Here is a 19,234-nt window from a genome sequence, read left to right as displayed (position 1 = left end):
AAATGTCTGGAATTTCAGACAGTAGGACATTTTTGGGTTATTTGGAAAAATGTTGGGGGTCTCCTTTTTACTGGACATCGTGTATATCTGCATATGTCCAGTAAAAAAGGGACCCTCCACTTTAAGTGTAGCTTATAGAATAGTGCTTTTTCAGGGCCATATATAGAACTCATTCCATAGGGGGTAATTCTATAAAAGTAAGTCTATGTGGCACTTGTATAAAGAAAAGTAGGGAGAAAAATAGGTGCACCAGGAAGAAAATAAAGGGTCCTGGTAGACAGGGGGAGCAAAGCTCAAGGCCTTAACTAGAGCAAATGTAAACCCACTTCTCCTCTTCCCCCATTCTCTATCTCTGTGGATAACATTCCATCCTCCCTGTCTCATCAGCTCATATCCTTGGGGTCATCTTTGACTCCTCTCTCTCTCTCTCTCTCTCTCTCTCTCTCTCTCTCTCTCTCTCTCTGTCTCTACACATATCCAACAGACTGCTAAAACCTGTCTTTGCTTTCTCTATAACATCACCAAAATGTATCCCTTCCTTTCTGAGCACAGTACCGAAACCCTTATCCACACTTATCACCTCTCACTTAGACTACTGCAACTTGCTTCTCACAGGTCTCCCATTAAGCTGTCTCTCTTCCATTCAATCTGTTCCGCCAGTGTCGCTATATTCATATTAGCCCTCTCCTCAAGTCACTTCTTGGCTCCCTATGCATTTACAAATACAAGTTAAACTCCTCTTATTGACTTACAAGTGCATGCACTCTGCAGCTCTTCAGTACCTCGCCACTCTTATCTCTCCCTACACTTCACCCCGGTAACTCTGTTCATTGGGTAAATCTCTCTTATCTGTACCCTTTTCCTCCACTGCCAACTCCTGGGGATGGCCTTTTTATTTCCTTTGCTCAGGCTAAAGAGAAGTGGAGCTTTCCTAATAGTTATCTGTTGCCCTATCTCCAGGCATGCCAAAGAACGGAGTCACTTTGATGCTGCCTGGAATTATGGAGTTCTGGATTCTTTTCTTCTTTTGCCAGGGAAACTTAATTGTCTTTCTGGTATAAGATCTTGAAGACCACTCTTGCCCTGGGAGATATTAATGGGGCCATGCAGAGGTGGACCACGAATTTTTGGCACAGCCTACATGCAGCCTCAATTTTGCGCTCTATTTTTCCACCCTGTATGAGCTGGTTAAAATGGCGGATCTGCAAAAAACATAATATAAAACTCTTTAAGTCTTAATATTTTTTATTGGTTTCAATACAAAGGTAAATCAAGAAGCAACAACTATGCAACAATGAACAATTGTACAAAATTGGTAAGAAATCAAAGGGAGGAGAGAAGGAGAAAGAAATGAAAAAAAAGGAGGATACAAAGCAAAAGTACATTTCATGCAAAAGCCATGGAGCAGCAGTTAGTGGTATTTAGCACAACATGTCACAGAGCAAATTTAAATGATTTTTTTTGCAAGATATGTTTCATATTTATAAGTCTGAAACAATAAGTTCCACCATTCTTGGTAGGTGACCTGGTCCAAGGATTTCCAATGCAAAAAAATTACCTTCAAAGCCAATGAGAGCATAGTGTTAACAATTGTATATTCACTAGATTTTAGGTTATTCTGAAAGCATTTGTCTTTAAGTAGCACATATTTATAAGTTATTGAACCCGGGAGGTGGAAAATGTCTACCATTAATGACCAGATATCTTTCCAATATTTTTGAATACATGCACAATCAAATATAAGGTGCTTAATATTGCCTTGCTGAGATTGGCAGGACCAGCAAAGGCTGGAATTGGAGGGGTCAATCATATGCAATTTAAGGGGCGTCCACAAAGCCCTATGCATGAAGAAGAATATAGATTGCAATGTTGACGAAGATTTGGAACATTTAAACAAGGAATTCCAAATCCGCTCTCATAGCTTATCTGGAATAGACTCCTGAATGACTTCTTCCCAACATTTACGCAAACCTGTGCACCTAGTAAGGGGTTTTCTTAAAATAAACTTGTAAATGTGAGAAGCAACATGACCCGTGTGCTGAAGCCGGAGATTTATGGCGATAAGTTTAGGGATTTGCTGCATTTGCTGAATTTGAAGATTACTTTTTTTCAGCATGGAACTAAGCTGCAACCACTGGTAAAACTGAGAATCTAATAATGACAATTCCGCTTTCATATCTGAGAAGGATTTCCATGCTTGGGTTTTAAAATCAATAACATCTTTCAGGGCCCATATTCCTATGCGCTGCCATTGAGCCAAAGAAACCTGCTTTGTATCAATTTTAAACCTGGGGTTGTTCCAAATGGATGCGAGCGACGTTATGGACCAAGGAGTACCTAAAGACTTATCAAAGGATGACAATAGCTTATGGGTAACACTAATGATTGGGTTGGAGACAATGTTATTAGGAAGACGCATGCCAATTATGTAAGAGTGTGATAAAGGGCCAAGAATGGACTGTTCGAAAACTAGCCATCTGGGCAAAGAGATTGCACTCGAAGGAGCAATCCATTCTATGCCCTGACGCAGAATGAAAGCTTTATGATATAGCAGAAGGTCAGGGAATTTAACACCACCCTGCAATTTAGGCAGTTTTAATTTACATAAAGAGATTCTGGGCACCTTAAAGTTCCATAGAAATTTGGAGAGCAATTTTTCAAGCCGCCTGTAGAAGGAACTAGGAAAAAGAAGAGGGATCATATTCAAAGCATATGTGATCTTAGGCACTAACATCATTTTAAACAGTATCCAGCCTTCCCCACCAGCTAAGATTTAATGGGGACCACGTTGATATAGCGGACTCAATTTTTGTAAATAGTTTGTCGGAGTTGAGTTTGATAGCGGTTAGGAGGTCTCTATCAAAATGAACACCAAGGTATTTAATGGAGGAAGCTATCTACTTGAGAGGAAGGCCTTGAATAGAAAAAGGAACACAGACATTATTCAAGGGCATCAGCTCAGTTTTGTCCCAATTTATTTTGTAGCCTGAAATATTTGAGAAGTGAAAAATTAAGCTAAGAGGGGCCTTCATTGACGACTGTGGGTTAGTGAGGTATAACAGAATGTCATCTGCATATACTGAAAGTTTAAACTCCTCTTTACCCAGGGAAACACCAGTTATATCCTTGGATTGACGGATAGCCGCTAGAAGAGGCTCAAAGGCCAGGTTGAATAATAACGGAGAGATAGGGGAGCCTTGCCTGGTACCTCTGTGCAAAACAAATGGATTAGAAAATTCACCATTAGCAGCAATTTGTGCTGAAGGTGATGAGTATAATAACTGCAACATGCAGATGAAATGCTCAGGACGTCCAAATTGTCTAAGGACAGTAAACAGGTATTTCCACTCTACCCGGTCAAAGGCTTGTTCAGCATCTAGAGAGACAGATAGTATAGGGCAGCCCTGGGACCAGGCAAAGTGGATAGCATGACATAATAACCTAGAATTGTCAGCACCAAATCTAAACTTAATGAAGCCAGCCTGATCTCTGTGTATGAGTGAGTGGATGACGTTCTCAAGTCTACAGCATAGAAGTTTTGCATAAATATTATAGTCTGTATTTAAGAATGAGATTGGTCTATAGTTCTATACAAGAGTGCAATCTCTATTAGGCTTTGGCAACACTACGATGTTAGCATCCAAGAATCGGCCTGAAGAGGACGACTCAAGTAAAGCCTGGAAGTAGGACAGTAGATGAGCTGATATGGAGGATGCAAAGGACTTGTAGAACTCTGCAGGCAGACCATCTATACCTGGTGCCTTGGCTAAAGGCAGCTTTTTGATTGCAGAAACAATCTCATCGTGAGAAATGGGATGATTAAGTTGGTTAATGTGGTGCTCCAAGAGATGAGGTAGATGCAATGACGAAAGGAAATTGGTGAGCTCAAAGTCTTGAGGCACAGCTTCTGAAGAATACAGCGACTTGTAGAAAGACTCAAAAGCCTCAAGAATTAGGGGAGAAGGGGTCAGAGAGGAACCCATGGATGACCGAACAGCAGCTATACGCTGTTTTATGCTCTTGTCTTTAAGATAGGATGCAAGCAATTTACCAGCTTTGTTAGCTTCCGAATAGTATACTGCATTTTGCTTGAAGGCGATTGCATTACAGATGTTTGACAGTAATGAATTATGCTGCATTTTAAGCGACCTTAGATTTTGAAGTGCAGATTTAGACGAGGATGTATATAAAGTGACTTCAAGCTGGCAGATTTCCTTTTCAAGATTAGAGATTCTAGCATTAGTAGTCTTACGAAGATGTGACGAGTAACTGATTATTTCACCTCTCAACCAGGATTTATATGCTTCCCAAACTGTTACGAAAGAACATAGAGTCTTTGTTATTATCAAAAAAATTCAGTAGATTTTTGAAGAATGTGTTGAAGAAACAGGGCATCCAACAACAGAGTGGTATTAAGTCTCTAGTGGGAGGATTTAGCTTTGGAAGAAGACCAATTGAGGTCACAAGATATTGCTGCATGATCAGAAATCGATATTTCGTGAATCTTAGCAGAAGACAAAATGGGGATCAGATCCTTGGTACCCAAAAAATAGTCTAATCTTGAGTATGTGCAATGAGGAGCTGAGAAGAAAGAATAATCTCTGGATGTTGGATGAAGTAATCTACATAGATCAGACCATCCATTGGAACGCATGAAGTCATTTATTGTGTTCCTCACTTTGAGCTTAGCAGGTCGGCAGTATGAAGACCTATCCAAATAGGGATCAATTGGGAAGTTGAAATCGCCTTCAATGATAGTGTTGCAGACTAGAGCATTCAGGCCAGACATATTAACTTTTTTTGGAAAAAATTGGGATCAACGGAGTTAGGAGCATAGATATTGATTAATATTAAGGGATTGCTTTCAAGGATTCCTTCTAACCAATACCATTTTCCTTCAGTATCATTAGAGTGAGAGACTAGTTGGAAAGGCAGGAACTTTCTAAGGAGAGTGATGACACCATTTTTCCTGCCTTTTGCAGGGCTGACATAACATTGGTCAAACCATTTACCCAAAAGCTTATAGCTTTCTTGTGCATCCAGATGGGTTTCTTGTAAAATACAAATGTCCGCCTTTTTTTCCTCAGATATATTATGTTTCTTTCTTTTAATGGGACTGGAGATTCCTTTTATATTAAGGGAGAGTATTCACAATAACATTGCAGAGGCAGTTGAAATGTGAAACAAGCCATGCCGGGCCAACCCAGAAAGCATATGCATGAAAAAAAAGAGGATAACAAACAAGGTTGAAGCCCTCCAAAAAGGTGAAGGAGAACCAGAATGATACAATGTGGAACTTCAATAAACAAAAACAATTTAAAAAGGAAAACGTGCTCCAATGAGGAGAAAAGGGAACAAAAGAAAGATAGCCCATTAAGGGACACATGAATCCAGTACAGACAGCAAAAAGGGCTTAAGCCAGCGTAAAATCTTCTATTAATTGGAAAAAACATTCACATAACAGCCATGAGAGCAAGACTCAGCTGCAAAATATCAGTTTGTAGAATGAGAATTGCTATCAAGGAATTTCTGCAAATCAGCAGGGTCATTGTAGTGCTTAGTGCTATTTTGAAGAGTTACACGCATGGTTGCAGGGTACTGAAGACCATATTGAGCTCCCAGAGCCTTCAATTTAGGGCGCATTGACAAGAACAGCTTTCGTTTCTTAGCAGTGGCTTTAGAGAGGTCAGGGACCAGCAGGAGTTTTGCCCCTCCATGAGACACAGGAGATTTGGATCTAACAGCATTTAGAATTAACATCATCTGGTCGTAACGCAAAAACTTAACAATTATTGGGCGAGGGTAGTTTTTCCCAGGAATAGGTCGCAGTGCAAGGTGATGAACACGTTCTATATCAATAGTGGAGTCAGTTGGAAGAGCCACAATTTTTATACGGAGCGTTTTTAAAAATTGAACTATGTCAGTACCTTCGGACTGCTCAGGAATCCCCAGAACCCGGATGTTGTTTCTTCTCAGACGATTTGGGAGATCCTCAATCTCACGTTGCATCTGGTCAATTTTATTCAGCTTACGTGACGTCTCCTGCTGAAGGGTGTCGTGAGCTGACATGCGATCCTCAAGGAATTCAATGCGGGCATTGAACTGTACAAGCTGAGTAGAGATCCCAGAGAGCTCTGACTTAATTTCGGCAGTAGTAGTGAGGTTTTGTTGCATCATGTCACGCAGCGCTTTAATGTCTTCAATGAGAGATTCCCCTTTTTCGTGAGATAATGGCGTCTGAAGGGCCTTGTCAGGCGCGAAGACGTCTGATTTGTTCCGTTTGGAGGCTGGATGGGAAGGGAAGGAGCCATCGTTTCTATTTGTTTTAGACGCCATCCGTTCCGACATTGAAAGCACTAAGGCAGTGGCAAAAAAAACCTCTTTATAGAGACTATTTTGCTCAGGCTAAAGGGGCATCCTTGGGTCTGTGGGACAACAGCAGGAGCCTCAAATGTAGGACGGGGAGTGGTACACTTCTTCATTCATTTTTAGAGTGTCCCACACTGTCTGTTTGGAATAGAGTTTAGAATTTATGTTTGGAATAGAGTGGGATTATGGCACATTGTTGTTGCTTTCATGGCATCTCTCCCAGCCACAACAACACTTTTTATATATAGCTTTACTTCTGGTTAAGAAAGCTATCCTGCAATTTTGGGCTTCTGAGGAGGAGGTGTTTACCACTTGTTTACTCCTCTATTACAATGGCTGGGTTAGCCAAAGTCCTTTAACCCCTCCAGAACTTGGTACAGTGGCCAGAGTATCAGTGTCAAAGACCCTTCCCTCACTGTGGTACAATGACTGTGAAGAAACAGGAGACAAAGAAAAGAACTCAAGCAGGGCTGGGTTTTTATGCCAATCACAGTTTTCCTCCAAAAGGGTTCTCCTCTTACCATTACCTTACTGGTCAGGAGATCCTTCCCCTTCTTCTAGAACCTACAGTACATAGGGCATTTACTAGTTAAAGTTCAGGATTTTAATTTACCCACTAGATGTCACCGCTTTTCATTCAATGCAGAACCTTAGATTATATATTGTTTTTTTAACTTTTGTATGCAAGTATGGGCAGTCTTTATTAAGGTCAAGAGAATGGTTTTCAGAACTAAAAAAAAAATCATAATAAATTAGGAACATAATATTGCTTTATAGAAAATGTTTACCTGATTAACTTTATTTGGCCTTGAAATTTTTGCCTGTTCTCTTAAGCTGCCTTTCTTCATAGCCCTTGACCTTGGATAGGTACTGGCTATCCACAGGGTCACTTTTTTTCTAGATGGAGTAAGCTTGAGGTTACAGCGTTTGCATGGCAGAAGGCCTCAATTTTGACCTGTAATTTATGTTTATTTGTTTGCACATCTGACCCTGTTACTCTTAGTTGTCAAAATATTTAATAATAGTGTTTATAAAAGAAATAAGTCCACATGAGCGGTGCTTAAGGAAGAAAACAAATAATTTTTCTCCATTGCCTAGCAGAAAGTGTTGTGATTTATTTCTCTTGTCTCTATATACATAATCCATAGTCGTTGTGGTGAACTTGCCCTGATTATATTCAGTTAGCCTCTGCCTTCACAATAATATCACACTCTGTCTGTCAAAAATATTGAATTGCTGTTTTAATAACCAGCAAGGGCCCGAGGTACTAAGCTTTGGCTCACATAAATGGGAGAAACTGTTTGGTATTCATGGCCCACAGGGTTGTAACCCATCTCTCTCTCTCTCTCTCTCTCTCTCTCTCTCTCTCTCCACATTCTGATTCCTATTCTACAGTTGTTAGTTCTGGATTTGTGTATGAATGTATCCATTGGAAGAAGAATTTTAATCATCAATATGAGTGTGACTGGTGGTTGGCTACAAGATTTCAATGACATTGGCAGTGTGCAGTGCAAAATCAAAGGAAACTTTATTGGTTGAAAATAATGAAAGCAATACAGTCAGTTCCCCTGTCACAGACTCTTTCCAACCGTGGTCTTGATTCCCTGGGACTCCCCCACAGGTACTGCAACCCAGCCAACACTTTAGGGAGAATTCCTTCACTTGGAGCCTCCCTCCAGGAGATCTCTGAACTTGGGATCTGTTTCCTGGAGACCTCTTGCCTCGGGGCCTCACTACTTCTACACTCTAACCTTCCTTCCCTCTGAGCCCCACCCTTCTCACTCAGGACCTGCTTTGGTAGTTTAGCGCCACCTGCTTTCAGGCAGCTAAACTGCATCCTCTTAGCGCCACCTGCTGTAAGGTGACTAACCTGCACCTTCAGTGAAGTAGTGCTCCTAGGGACACTTGCCACTATACCATTCATTTTCTAACAATCAGCAGCATCAGATTTGATTATCCCAAGATTCCTTTCCATTCAGTGCAATATCAGTCTCCCAACCCCCTCTGCCCTTTGGAAGTTGAATTTATAAAGGGGCTGTTGTTTTTATGCACCATTTGGAGCCTATTCCTTAAAGGAAAATAGGCACCTACTTTCTATTATAGAATACTAGTCTCATAGGGCTAATGCATGCATATATTTCAGGTGTGACCACCTACGCCAGTCATAAAGCTGGTGTAAATGCTCACACCAAGAACATGCATAAATTATAGCATTTTGTAATTGATTCTCATAATTGTGCAACCTGCCCACATTCCATCTAGACTCCACCCATACACACCATTGCATTTAGGCACCAAAATCATTCAGCGATTGAACATGGAATCGCTCTCATTCTTATATTGTGCCAAACGTCAGCACATAACTTCTGCGCTACATTTGCGATTACGTAGCAAAATGGTTGTGAAATGGCAAATACGCACTTAAGTGTGTTTAGGCACTATTCTTTAACCGAGGGGTCCTTTTACTAAGGTGCACTGAAAAATGGCCTGCGGTAGTGTAGATGCGTGTTTTGGGCGCGCACAGAATTATTTTTCAACACACCTATAAAAAATGCCTTTTCTTGCCAAAGATGGACGTGCAGCAAAATGAAAATTGCTGCACGTCCATTTTGGGTCTGAGACCTTACCGCCAGCCATTGATCTAGCGGTAAAGAATCTGGGTGGTAATGACCTACGCATGTCAAATGCCACTTGGCGTGTGTCCATTACATGAGCCCAAAAAGAAAAAATATTTTTCAGAAGCATGTTTTGGACACGCGCCAAAAATGAAATTACCGTAAGAGCCATGCGGTAGTTGGGCGGTAACTCCATTTTGGCACACGTAGACGCTTACGTGGCTTAGTAAAAGTGCCCCTCAATGCCTAAGTACTCTAACATGTAACTGCAAGGGGGGGCATTGACTTGGGAGGGGCATTAGTAGGTAATAGGCACTCTGCAAAAAAACAAGGAGGACACACCCCGCAATGCAATGAAACCAAACAAAAACAGCGAAGTGGATGGTGGAAGGCAGAAACATACAAATGACTCGATATAGACTGTGTTTTGACCCAAAGGCCTGCATCAGGAGTCAAATGGTATCTAAAATACAACAATCAACAATAAACAATAATTCAATATGTGGTGATAGACAAATGGTGCAAAATAATATATATTGAATCTGATTAAAAACATAATTTAATCTATAATTTACTCTACCATCTATGTACTTAATGCAATACCACTTTGTATTTCTCATTCTGGAAATTGTGATCGCCACTACGACATACTGTAAGCCACATTGAGCCTGCAAAAAGGTGGGAAAATGTGGGATACAAATGCAACCAATAAATAAATAAAAATGGGAATCAGATAATGATGTATAATGAATGGTTAAAACATAGCTTAATGACTATTTTTATAACCAATAGATATGAATAAATATGTTTTTAAAATGAATACATAATGCAATGAAATGATATGACAATATGTGCTGAAGGTACCATATTAACAAACAAATAATGAAAAAAATGAAAAAAAAAATTAATCAATGGTGTGCAAAAGGAAAACCACATACAATGTATCAGTAACAACACAAAGGATTCATAACATCCACTCACATGTGGAGATGTCTACAACAAAATAATGATGTTGACAACTGATTTGATGCATTTGAGACCACAAGTATAGCAACCATAGAATATTGGGGTTGTGAATTACACCTGGTTTCAGGTAATTGACCAATTTTACGCCATTTACTGAACCTTGCTTTAAATGCCTATTCTGGAGTTGTGTGGGTGGAGTGAAGGAGTGGCCTAGTGGTTAGAGTGGTGGACTTTGGTCCTGGGGAACTGAGTTTGATTCCCACTTCAGGCACAGGCAGCTCCTTGTGACTCTGGGCAAGTCACTTAACCCTCCTTTGCCCCATGTAAACCGCATTGAGCCTGCCATGAGTGGGAAAGAGCAGCATACAAATGTAACAAAAATAAATAAAAAATACCTGATCATATAAGTTAGCCTATTTTAATCTTTACATACATCTCACTTTGGGGCCCTTTTACAGAGCGGTGGTAAGCCCATAATCGGGCTTACTGCTCGCTCTTTCGGGGCTGCCGCCGGCCCAACATGGCCGCCAGCAGTAGTCCCGCCCCAAGCATGCACCATTTCCAGGTGAAAAAGAAAACCCCGGAAATGGTTTGCACAGCAGTAACCCAGCGGTAATCAGGCATTTCTGCGTGCTGCCCGGTTACCACCGGTTTTTCGCGGGAGCCCTTATTGCCACCTCAATGGGTGGCGGTAAGGGCTCCCCATCGCATAGCCATGCGGTAAGAGTTCTACCGCATGGCCATATGTGCTGGGGGCTTTTTTTACCCACTGCAGTAAAAAGGGCCCTGTCACAGGAAAAACGCAGCTTGGTAAAAGGGCCCCTTTGTTTTTACCCCTGATGCAGCCAGAGGGTGAAACATGGCCATGTTGGGCTTTATTAGATAATAAACAACATTTTAGAGACCTTCTGTCCTCAGGGTAGTAATGCTATCTGTTTGGTCCCTGAATAGTGTGTATTATCCAGGCTCACCACATGTGTTTGCCCAATATTTATTCATTTATTTAAATACTGTTATTTATTTAATAAAATGTACAGGCTGCCAATCTAGGACTTAGCTTATAGCACCATACAATAAAACCTACATTAAAACCCACACATGTTATATACAGACGTCCTCCCCTACATTCCTAATGTGCTCTTCCTCCTCCATCCTAAATATTTCTCTCTAGAGTCCACTGCCTGTTACCTCATGTTCTGCCCAAGCGACTACAGCACAAAATTATTGGCTTGCTTCCCACAGTATTGGGAGAAAGAACATAAACAGGAAGAATTGGCATCATAGCTGTCTGTTTTCAAGAAAAAACACAACTGCTGCCTTTGTGCCCAACACTGGAATCTAACGGTTCTAGTTTTACAACATCAATCTCTACCCTCGTTATTGATCTTAACCAAACAAAACTTATTCAGATCCTTATCCTGGCATACTTATTCTCTGAATTCTTCCTTTTAGGGGTAACCCTAACAGTGTTTGAGTTCCTATTTAGGGTTCGATGCATCATAACTCTCCCGGCAGTCTAGTATTTGGCTAATACCTATCAGGTTGATATTTAAAATGATTTAAGTAGCCAGGAGAGGCTCCAGGCCTTTTAAATCACATGTCCAGGGCTAACCAGGCGTAGTCAGCGGCACTTAACAGGACAGTGCTGTTGAAGATACCCAGTTAGTGCCTCAGACAAAACCGGCTAGTTTGTGGGTGTTCTGGGGGCAGACGCTGCACTTATCCGTTAAGGGGGAGATTCTATATATAGTGCCTAAAAACTCTGCATGTAAAACATTGTCGACTAAGCGTATTCTATAAGCGGCGCCTAGATTTAGGCGTGGTATATAGAATACACATAGTTGATATCCCACTGCCTAAAACTATGTGCCTCCATTTACACCAATGAAAATGAGGCATAAATCCCGGCATGTAGATTTATGCGCACTGGGCCATATTCTATAACTATGCATGTCAATTTTGGAACAGCCCTGAAATGCCCATTTCCCCACACATAACCATGCCCCTTTTTGCCTGTGCATGTTAGATGCACTGCATTATAGAATGCTCTTTGCGAGTTGTGCATGTAAATTCTAATTATTGCCTGTTGTGCTGTTATCAATGTTAATTTGCTTGTTAAGCCATTTTTGGTGTGGATCTCTAGGTGTGCTATATAGAATCTGGGAGTAAGTATCAATATTCAGTGCTTAACCAGAGAAATAGAACCACATAAAGCACATAAATACATAAGCACCACCATACTGGGAAAAGACCAAGTGCCCATCAAGCCCAGCATCCTTTCTCTGACAGCAGCTAATCCAGGCTTCAAGAACCCGGCAACCCCCCCCCCCAATAAAAAAAAAATATATATATTAATAATGTTCAATGGACTTTTCCCTCAGGAATCTGTCCAAACCCCCTTTAAGTTCCGTAAGGCTAGCTGCTGTCACTACATTCTCCGGCAACGAGTTCCAGAGTCTAACTACACGCTCAGTAAAGAAAAACTTTCTCCTATTTGTTTTAAATCTACCATATTCTAGCTTCATCTTGTGTCCCCTGGTTTTGTTGTTGTTTGAAAGTGTAAACAAACGCTTCACATCTGTCCGCTCTACTCCACTTGTAGACTTCTATCATATCACCCCTCAGCCGCCTTTTCTCCAAGCTGAAGAGCCCTAACCTTCTCAGCCTTTCCTCATAGGGAAGTCGTTCCATGCCCTTTATCTTTTCGTCGCCCTTCTCTGCACCTTCTCTATTTCCTTTATATCTTTTTTGAGATGTGGTGACCAGAATTGGACACAATACTCGAGGTGTGGTCACACCATGGAGCGATACAACAGCATTATAACAGTCCTCTCTTTATTCAGTTTTATTTATTTAGATTTTGTTTCCCTGTCCCTGGAGGGCTCATAGTCTAATTTTGTACCTGAGACAATGGAGGGTTAAGGAACAGCAGTGGGATTTGAACCAGGCACCTCTGGATAGCAAGACCATTGTTCTAACCACTAGGCCACTCCTCCACTCTTAGCTGGTTAAGTGATGAATATTGCACTTAACTGGATAAGTTTTATCTGGCCACAGAAACTTGGATATTCCCAGACATGGCCTTGGCATTCAATATTTGAGAATAATGCCAGTGGCAGCCAAAAAAAACCCTGACCACTGCTGGCTGAATATTTTCTCCTATGAGAGCAATTTTCAGTTCTCTTCCTGCAGATAAGATAGTGCTTTGCCCATAGAAAACCACCTGGTTTTTGCCACGCTCAGGAAAATAAAAATTATTTTCCAGCACACGTAAAAAATGAAATTACCACCTGGGCCACATACTTAGGGTACATGTAGGCACCCATGTGGCTTAATAAAAGGGCCCCCTTAGGATGGGACTGCTAACATACAATATAATGTCACAAGAACTGCTGCCTTTTCAATTGCTGGGACACTAATTTGGAATGCATTACCGGGACAATTATGTCTGTGCAATTTAAGTGGCTCTTAAAAACTACACTTGTTTGTAGAAGCTTTTGGGAACATTCTGATGCAGTAAGAGCAGCGTTTTTGCTATCTGTGAAATGTCTAAGAGAATTTGTACTCTTTGTTGTGATATTTGAAAAGAGCTAATACTTTGATGTTATTTTGTATCCTATTTTATTGTTTGTTTTTATGCTTTGTATGTATTTTGTAAACCACTTAGTTTTAAGCAGTATAAAAGCTTGGAAAATAAATAATATACCACAGCAGTCACATAGCACGTAACTGCATGTGGGCGTACATAGAGGGAGGCACATTGACAGGGCATGGTTGTGTCACGTGGAGGGGCATAATCGAACGGGGTGCCCAAGTTTTCAAGAAGGTATCCTCGCAGCATGACCCCCATAAATGGGTGGGGCAACCCGTGTTATCGAAACAAGATGGGCGTCCATCTTTTGTTTTCGATAATACGGTCGGGGACGCCTAAATCATGAAATTTAGGTCGACCTTAGAGATGGTCGTGCTTAGGTCGTTTTTGAGATGGTCGTCCCTGGTTTTCAGCGATAATGGAAACCAAGGACGCCCATCTCAAAGACGACCAAATCCAAGCCATTTGGTAATGGGAGGAGTCAGCATTCATAGTGCACTGGTCCCCCTGATATGCCAGGACACCAACCGGGCACCCTAGAGGGCACTGCAATGCACTTCAGAAAAAGGTCCCAGGTGCATAGCTCCCTTACCTTGGGTGCTGAGCTCCCCAACCCCCCCCCCCCCAAACCCAAAACCCACAACTGTACACCACTACCATAACCCTTAGGGATGAAGGGGGGCACCTACATGTGGGTGCAGTGGGTTTCTGGTGGGTTTTGGAGGGCTCACGTTTACCACCACAAATGCTATTAGTAGTAGTAGTAGTAGTGTAACAGGTAGGGGGGGGCGAGCCTGGTCCGCCTGCCTGAAGTACACTGCACCCACTACAACTGCTCCAGGTACCTGCATACTGCTGCGATGGACCTGAGTATGGCATTTGAGGCTGGTCTAGAGGCTGGCAAAACAGTATTTTTAAAGATTTTTTTTAGGGTGGGAGGGGGTTAGTGACCACTGGGGGAGTAAGGGGAGGTCATCCCTGATTCCCTCCGGTGGTCATCTGGTCAGTTCGGGCACCTTTTTGATGCTTGACTGTGAAACAAAATGGACCAAGGAAAGTTGGCCAAGTGTTCATCATGGACACCCTTCTTTTTTCCATTATCGGCCAAGGATGCCCATCTCCTAAGCACGCCCCAGTCCTGCCTTTGCTACACTGCCGACATGCCCCCATGAACTTTGGTCATCCCCGCAACGGAAAGCAGTTGAGGGCACCCAAAATTGGCTTTCGATTATGCCGATTTGGGCAACCTTGCGAGAAGGACGCCCATCTCCCGATTTGTGTCGGAAGATGGGCGCCCTTCTCTTTTGAAAATTCACCTGACAGGCACATAGATTATAGCATACTGAGGCTGAAGTGCCACATTGGCGTATGCATTTACACCTGCTATTGATGTGGCGCACATGGGCATGCCTAAATATTAGTTTATAAATGGTGACTTACTATTCTATAACAGAATACAGGTACTCAGATGTCACTATAAAATTCACACTCAGCACACTGCATTTTGGCACCTAAATTTTGGCATACTTTATAGAATTGTCCCCTTTGAGATGAGTTTCATATATGATGCCAAAAAATCAACGCCAAAAAAAAAGCGTTATTCTGTTAGCTGTGTTTTTAATTAGGTGCGGTTTATAGAATAGTGTTTATACCCAGGACGCGTGCCTAACTTTAGGCATGGCCATTTGCACCAAATAAAGGGCCCTGTTTACCAAGCAGGTCTGTGCCCTGAAGAGGACAGGTACAAATCAAGGTAGAGTATACACAAAAAGTAGCACATATGAGTTTATCTTGTTGGGCAGACTGAATGGACCGTGCAGGTCTTTTTCTGCCGTCATCTACTATGTTACTGTGTTATTATTGGCGCATTAGCATCTTTAACATGTGTTAACCATGTATGCGCGTTAACCATGTACATGCCTACAATATCCTTATAGGCACCTACACGGTTAGCACACATGCGCTAATTATAGGCATGTTAAAAATTCTAACGCACCTTAGTAAACAGGGTCCAAGATATGGTGCAAATGTACATACCTAAATTGGGCACATATCCCGTATTCTATAACAACGCGTGTAAATGGTAGGAACACCCCAGTTCTGCCCATGACCTTCCCATTTCTGCGCCACTATTTTTTTTTACTCGTGCGCAAAATGTAGGTGCGGATCCCATCCCTAATGGTATGCATATAAGTTTCAATTAAATCTAATTAGTGCCAATAATTGCTCATTAAAAAGCCAATTATTGGTGCTCATTAGCTCGTTATTCAGTTAAATTGTGTGTGCAACTTGGTTGCGTGCCAAAATTTTCAATTTTTGGTGACTTATACAGAATTAGGGGTTTGGAACTATGCATCCACTTTTGAATTTTCCAAGTTATGTACATGTTGGGAGGGCGGTAGAACTAGAGGACATGAAATGAGGTTGAAGGGGGGCAGACTCAAGAAAAATGTTAGGAAGTATTTTTTCACGGAGAGAGTGGTGGATACTTGGAATGACCTCCCAAGGGAGGTGGTGGAGATGAAAATGGTAACGGAATTCAAAAAAGCATGGGATAAACATAAAGGAATCATGTTCAGAAGAAATGGATCTTCGGAAGCTTAGCAGAGATTGGGTGGCAGCACCAGTGGTTAGTAGGTGAGGTTAGTGGTTGGGAGGCTGGGCTAGTGCTGGGCTGACTTCTACAGTCTGTGCCCTGAAAATGGCAGATACAACTCAAGGTCAGGTGTACATATAAAGTAGCACACATGAGTTTATCTTGTTGGCAGACTGGATGGACCATACAGGTCTTTCTTTGCCGTCACTTACTATGTTACTATATGATTAGGTAAAGTTTTCCCACTTGTAAAGGCTTTATTATATGCAGGAAAGGCCTTTTATGAAATTGTCCTGCAGTATATGCACATTTAAGTAGTGTAGCACAGTCCTGGTTGAGTGTCTTCTATGGTGAACCTTGGCAGCTGGTTAATTTTGGTAGCCCACCTTTCTCTCACAAGGGGGCCCTTTTACTAAGTCGCAGTGGCGTTCCTAGCCTTGACGGCACCCGGGGCGGATCGCCGATGCACCCCCCCCCCCCTGGGTGCAGCGTCCCCCCCCCCCCCGTGAAATGACACCCCCCGGGTGCACGCCGCTGGGGGGGGGGTGCCGCAGCACATGCCTGTCTGCTCCCAGTTCGCTACGCTCGCTAAATTCTCTCGTTCGCTGCAGCTCCCTCCCTCTGCCCCGGAACAGGAAGTAACCTGGGAGCAGACAGGCGCGCGCTGCGGCACCTCCCCAGCAGCATGCACCCGGGGCGGACCGCCCCCACCGCCCCCGTTACTTCCTGGCTACCAGATGGCACATGGGGTAATTTCATTTATGATGTGCGTCTGCTACGCACGCCGGAAAATATTTTTATTTTCTGATGTGCGGGCGGTAATTGTCATTCTACGTGCATAGACCATTACCGCCTGTTTACCACGTGAGACCTTACCGCTAGGTCAATGGCTGGCAGTAAGGTCTGAGATCCAAAATGGACACGTGGCAATTTTCATTTTGCCGCATGTCCATTTTCAGCAAAAATTTTAAAAAGGCATTTTTTACAGGTGCACTGAAAAATTATTCTACGCGTGCCCAAAAAACATGTCTGCACTACCGCAGGTCATTTTTCAGTGCGCCTTTGTAAAAGGGTCCCAAGTTTTCCTTAAATCCCAAGTGGACCTCAATATAGAAGTCCTAGATCCTCAAGCATCTAACGCTTCTGGGAATGTTAGTATGGCAAATATATATATATACATAATCCCAATAGTAATTTCATTCTAAAACCCAGTGCAGCCCCAGTTTCTGGCTGGTTGAATTGCTTTGAACATCGACTCCATTATTATTACAATACATGAAGCATAACACAGAGATTTGTGAATTTGAACTTCATTCAGAAGCTTAGAAATTATAACTTGAACCCAGCAAAACTGTTTTTTTTTTGTAAGTCTGCTGTTGTCAAATCTGAAATTTGAAGGTTTTGTTGAAATTTGTCCAGCCTTGTCTTTCAGTTCTTTACTCATTTTCCTTCTCAGTCACCATTATGATATTCTCCCTGCAAACTTTGATTAACATATTAGTTTATTACCTTTTACATTTCATTGGAGACCACATTCCTACTAAGGGATCCTTTAACTAAGGTTCCGCTGAAAAATGGCCTGCGGTAGTGTAGATGCGTGTTTTGGGTGCACGCAGAATTATTTTTTTAGCGCACCTACAAAAAATGCCTTTTTAAATTTTTGCCAAAAATGGACGTGCAGCAAAATGAAAATTGCCGCGTGTCCATTTTGGGTCCGAGACCTTACCGCAAGCCATTGACCTAGTGGTAAGGTCTCACACGGTAACAGGGCGGTAATGGTCTACATGCATAGCTGCCGTGTGTCAGAAAATAAAAAATATTTTTCAGACGTGTGTAGTGGGCCCGCGCCAAAATTGAAATTACCGCAAGGGCCACGTGGTAACTGGGCAGTAACTCCAATTTGGCACACATTGGGCACGCGTAGGTGCCTACTTGACTTAGTAAAAGGGCCCCTATGTTTGCCATATCTTATACTTATAAGTTTCATCTAAGGGTTGGCTTGGTGACTCCAGCAATGCTGTGTGGTAGATGCTGTATTTAGGGACTGTGCTGGAAAGGTTCTGGAAGGGGTCCTATGCATGAACCTTGTTGAGGACAATCATTACAATGAATGGATAGAGGTTCATAGTCCCCACCTGCAGAATCCCCACTACTCACTGCATCCAGATCTACAGGGATGAGGTGGGAAGGTAGGGGAGGGGGAGTCAGTACTGGTGTACTCTGTATGTAAGATGTTGGGAGGGAACCTGTGGAGGAAGGGAATGGCAAACTGTGCAACTGCCTAAGGCAGTAAAATATCTCACACCAGCTCTGGTACATGAGTATGAATGAAAGTGAGCATGCACATGAATTTTACAGACATTTATTTATATTACATGCAGAGCAAAACTCAGTATAAAAATGCAAAGAATGGAAAGTTTTTTGAGCATGCTGGCAATATAATTAGAGAGACAGGAGGTTATTATAAATATCAAACATTCTTTTAAGTCTACCAGCACTTCTGATCTCTTTTTACCCACGTGCATTTGGTTTACTAGGTTGTAAGAATAATTTAAAATTAATTTTCTTAAGCAGACTAGGGTAATTGCAGGGGAGATATCTTCTGTACAGCATGGGAGGTCCTGTAGGGAATGTTTCCATCAATCTGTATCAAACAGCAGATCTGGACAAGGTACATTGTGTTTGCAAATAATCCAGTTAACAATTACAGATGAAAGTACATCAACATGATTTACATTGCCTTAATTTTTTTTCCCTAAATTGATACCTGGTACTTGCTACAAAGATGTAACAAAAATATATAAGTCCACTGTTAGCAAGTGTATCTCTTGTCTGCTAATATTATATTCTCTGTGTGTCGAGGAAAAGACCAGATACTTGGTTCAAATAATGGTTTTGAGTCCCGTGAACCGTGACACTCAGCGCTTACTATGGAATATTCACAATCCCTTTAGGTAAATTGACTGACGAGTATCCTCATTAGTCAGAAAAACCTCTTGTATTCTATATTCTTATAGATTCTTTTAGAATGTCTTATATAGTAACTAGGAAAAAAGGCCCGTTTCTGACACAAATGAAACTGGCGCTAGCAAGGTT

The sequence above is a fragment of the Microcaecilia unicolor genome, chromosome 5 (genome assembly GCF_901765095.1).
Source record: "Microcaecilia unicolor chromosome 5, aMicUni1.1, whole genome shotgun sequence".
In the NCBI taxonomy this organism is placed as follows: Eukaryota; Metazoa; Chordata; class Amphibia; order Gymnophiona; family Siphonopidae; genus Microcaecilia; species Microcaecilia unicolor.
Note: the sequence above shows the minus strand (reverse complement) of the source record.